General features: G+C 37.3%; 1 pseudogene; it reads left to right on the top strand.

Annotated features, from left to right (window-relative positions):
- The window catches only part of LOC112514359, a 10189-nt pseudogene extending 5476 nt beyond the window's left edge, over positions 1-4713 (top strand).
- The last annotated feature ends 448 nt before the right edge of the window (positions 4714-5161 follow it).

Here is a 5161-nt window from a genome sequence, read left to right as displayed (position 1 = left end):
TAGGTCTTTTCCGGCCATAAGTAAGCAAATGGTGTTAGAAATAACCACGAACAAGGAAAAACAAATGTTTCAAAAGAATTCCTTCGATAAAGCGGCACTGTTTCTTCTAAAAAAGCTTCCTTTATTTAGCATATGCCACAAGAAGACCTCTATAATACATGTGCTTATGAAAGGTTATGCTTAAATTATTGAGATTAGTGGAATAATTCGGTAATCAATAAACCTTATTGTGCCTGATAATTTAAGGTTATTCTTTGTCAGACCAGGTGATGGGCTGATAACTTAAGATTTTTTGTTGATAAGATATTGCAAAATCAGGAAAGGTCATGAATTCTTTTCTCCTTGGGTTGATTGGATTAGTGATGTTTAATTTGCATGCATGACTCATGTTCCTGTTACTGTTTCATATTACCCCAAGATATTTCTACATTAGTTTTTCAGCTTCATATAAATCTTATTTACAAAACAATCTTGGGTTGTAGCTTTTGCTTTTTTTAATTTGCATGTTCAATTGCCTTAGAGATAGAGAAATGTAAAGGAGGAAGAGTCTACTTATGTGCCTGTTTTTTGGTCAATATTAAGCATAAATACAGACAAAACATATTGTACCATGGGCATTGGTTCTTATGGAAACAGTTTGCCAAGTTACAAAAGGGGACGGGAAAGTATTGAAAATAATGCAAATTTTGAATCTTTGAAAGTGCAAAAGAATGATGCTTATGAGCCTTTGATTGAACCTCATTGGCAGTTAGCTTCATCTCATGGTGCTAGCATGGTTATTAGTCTGAACCATGAATTTATGCTACAAGTGTAAGGTTGTTGCTATCTTATTTGATTGAATATTGATATTGCTTAACAGTGAAGTAATGGATGCAGGTACATGTAATACATGGATGGGCTTGGGCTGGTACACCAAATGAAGGTGCTGCTTGGTTACGTTTATAGAGGTTAGCTGATACTTGGCATAGGATACTTTTGATACCAGTCACTGGAGGAGTCATTGTGGGGATGTTGCATGGTTTACTTGAAGTGTTAGACCAGATAAAGCAGTTGACTCTTGGGCATGGTTTGAATTTTCTTTCTGGGTTCTTTCCAATGGTGAAGGCTATCCAAGCCGCTGTAACCTTAGGTACTGGTTGTTCTTTGGGTCCTGAAGGTCCTAGTGTAGATATTGGAAAATCATGTGCAAATAGATGCTCCTTAATGATGGAAAACAATAAGGAGCACAAGACAGCCTTTGTTGCAGCTGGTGCAGATGCTGGCATAGCTTCAGGTTTACATCTATTTTGTGTTCACCTGTTACATTGAATGATAATCATATATTTGATTATTACATTTTATAGTTCATCAATCTGTGAGATGGATCATGGATATTGTTAGAAAGTCTAGTCAGTATCTACTTGAAAGTACTATCTATTGAGGATCAAATTGTATCTTGAACCATCTGGAGATGGATACTCATCATTTCACTTTCCATCTAGCTTTGTCCTTTTATGTATTTCCTCAATTTCAGTATAAGATGATCATTGGTATCACATGTCATTCGTTGACCAAATGGAAAGGTTTGACACAAGGTTTGGAAGGTTAAGACCTTGTTTGTAGGTGTCACATTTTTTTGTTCTATTTACCATTTTTTGTGATGTAAACAGAGTTGTGGTACTTATTCCCAACAAAAGGCAATGTATTTGGCATTTTCTTTCCTTTTCAAAAAAGTAATATGAAAATTCAAAATCAAACGTAAATTGTGCATATTGCTTTTGAAATTCAATGTCATATAAATCACATAGTTAATCTTTTTTTTTATTTAATCTAATTTCTTAAACCGTGAAAACATCATAATCAATTTTAACATATAAATGTTTCTTTGTGAAGTAAATGATATTTATAAACAACTAATACTTATGTACACTCTTCACCTTTGGTGATGTTTGAACCCTTGACCTTCGAAGATGTTGGGCTCTACCGGTAACCCGAGTACCACTAGGTCAATGCCCTTTGGTAATTCTAATTGTTGTTTAAATTTTTTGTGAATTAACTTTGTTTCTTCAAAAAATGTACCCATTGTTTTTTTTTGTCTGGTGAACATGTTTTTTAATTCATAAATGTAAAAGCATAAAACAAAGTATGCTGAAAGAGGCCTAAATAATTATGTTCTGCAGTCTTTGGAGATATTTCATCAATTTTATATTGTGTATATCATCTATTGGCGCCTCTCTCCTAGAGGTTCTTGTCTATTTTTGCAGGCCATTTTGATGCCCACCCTTTCCTCGTTACTCCTCTTTTTCACAGAAAACATAACATGCAAAAGAGGTCTAAGGAGGTTGTCCAATATTCCCCATGTATTTTAGTTATGATATTTCCTCTCGTCTCTTTCAGGTTTCAATGCAGCAGTTGCTGGCTCTTTCTTTGCCATAGAGACTGTATTAAGGCCTCTACGTGCTGAAAACTCTCCTCCATTTACAACTGCAATGATAATATTGGCATCTGTTATTTCTTCTACCGTGTCAAATGTTGTACTCGGAGAGAAGCAGGCGTTCACAGTGCCCACGTATGATTTGAAATCTGCTGCCGGTATTTTATCTCATTCTAGTTCCATAAATGTTGTTAACACTTAACATACGAGCATGCGGCTTGAAATCTGTTGTACTATATTACCTTATTTTATTTTAAAATTATGATCCTATTCCATTGCAATGAAATATTATTTAAGGGAAATGTTGCCTCAAAGTAAAGGTGATTGCATATGCCTAGCGTCGTCTGGAGTTTTGAACATCATTTCCAAAAACTTCTCTGCATGTCGTACTTGTTTATACACATATATACAGATTAATGGTGTTTACATCATATATTTTATTTGCATCTATGCTTGATTGGCGAGGTTTTCTACCTAAGTTCTTGTATGGTGAACCTTTTGCAGAATTACCTCTGTATCTTATCCTGGGCATGTTATGTGGGGTGGTTAGCGTACTATTTACCTGTTTGGTAACTTGGTTCAACAAGGCTTTTGAATATATCAAAGAAAGGTTTGGGCTTCCTGCTGTTGTCACTCCAGCTTTAGGTGGTTTAGGAACATGAATAATAGCGCTCAAGTATCCTGGAGTTCTTTACTGGGGATTCAACAGTGTTGATGAAATTTTACATACTGGGAAGATTGCTTCAGCACCAGGAATTGGGTTCCTAGCGCAGCTAGCTATCGTATAAGTTGTGGCCATGGCTCTATGCAAGGAATCTGGTCTTGTTGGTGGTTTATATGCACCAAGTTTGATGATAGGTGCTGCAGTTGGTGCTGTATTTGGAGGTTCAACAGCAGAATTAATTAACTCAGCAATTCCAGGGAACGCTGCCATTGCCGAGCCACAGGCATATGCATTAGTAATGTTTTTACTTCGATGCGGGATCATTCCAACTTGTAGATGTTATTCCTTTGCTTCCTTATGCTTAACTATCATATCTTTTGGTGGTGATTCTGACGTCAATCTTATACTCCTAGGTTGGAATGGCTGCAACGTTGGCTTCAGTTTGTTCTGTCCCATTGACTTCGGTTCTACTTCTGTTTGAGTTGACCAGTGACCAAGGATTATAGAAATCTTGCTTCCCCTTATGGTAAATTCTTGCTTGAATAAAGTTGTTGATTTATTCTTCTTTCTGCGACCATGTCAAATAAATGTTGACTTTAATGTCATGGGAACTATTGCTAATGTTTTTGTGTTCAGGGGGCTGTTGGGTTAGCAATATGGGTACCATCTGTGGCAAACCAGTCGAAGGAGACTGAGGGATCTGATGCAAGGGGTTTTACAAGAGATTATTCTATACTTTCACCAATTGACAAATTTGAGAATTGGAGACAAACCGGTGATGCAAATGATTTTGAACTTTGTATCATGGGGCCTGATGATAACCATGAAGCAATTGAAGACATTATTCTAGAGGATTTGAAGGTTCGCACTTATGTTCCATTTATCTACCTTTGGTGATATCAGTATCATTTATTTTGCAAGTGATTGACTGGGCTATCTTGTGTAATCAGGTTTCACAGGCTATGTTAACCAATTACCTGAAAGTCCAATTATCATCGACTATTAAAGAGGTTGTACAATGTATGGAAGATGGACAACAAACTTGTGTGCTTGTTGTTGATCCTGAAGAGCATTTAGAAGGGATTTTGACATATGGTGATATTAAATGTGCCATGTCAAAGAACTATGATGAAGTTTCTGAGGGTGGTGTTTCATCAACTCCAGACGTATGCTAAATATCTGATTAAAATGGTTTTTATCCTTATTTTTCAATCGATATCTTGAAACTTAATAATTTTGCAGTTGAGGGAGTTTGCTGTTTTTAGTGTATGTACTCGAGGGATAAGGTATCGTGGGAGAAAACGTGGACTTCTAACTTGTTATCCTGATACGGATTTGGCAATTGCTAAAATGCTGATGGAGGCGAAAGGAATAAAGCAATTGCCTGTAGCTGTAGTTGAGCGCGCTTTCGATTTTCAAGAAGAAAGAAAGCGTTGCTATTTTGTATTACTATTCAGTTTGGAAGTGTCTCAGGTGAAACATTAAACTTTTATTTTGTTGTTTTGATTCTTGTGTTCGAATATTATGCTAGTGTTAATGTTGAAGCACTTGCGAGTGGCACAGAGAGGAGCTGAATCGCAGGGGAACCCCAAGGTGTGAAGATCATATTCAAGACAAGATTTCGAATGGTTATTAATAATTAATGGAAGTAATTTGCCAAGATCACATTAAAGAGCAGAAACTGGAAGGGGCCACAAAGAAAGTAGAGTTTTGAAGTTAGTGTGTTAATTGAGTCTTTTTATATCTTTTTCATATATTAGTAGTTATATAGTATATCTAATGTTAATCCCCTGTTTATGCAGGTTTTTGATGATTTTTGGGTCCGAATTTGCGGCAGTCTTGTAGGACCAGGAGTGGCAAGGTCCTATAGCACCTGTTCGAGAGCTAAAATTCTGTCTGGGCCGTGAAGTAGTGGGCTGCTCCTTAGTGATTGCTAGAGATGACCAAATGGGCCGGCCCGGCCCGTAACCGTCGGAGGACCGGAACCGGGACCGAAGAGGGACCGGAACCGGCCCGGGACCGGTATGGACCGGTTGTGGACCGCCGGTTATGGATTTTAACGTTTTCTAGGACCGAGACCGGTT

This window comes from Cynara cardunculus, assembly GCF_001531365.2.
Source record: "Cynara cardunculus var. scolymus isolate 2C chromosome LG 6, CcrdV1, whole genome shotgun sequence".
In the NCBI taxonomy this organism is placed as follows: domain Eukaryota; kingdom Viridiplantae; phylum Streptophyta; class Magnoliopsida; order Asterales; family Asteraceae; genus Cynara; species Cynara cardunculus.
This window is presented reverse-complemented; position numbering and strand designations above follow the sequence as displayed.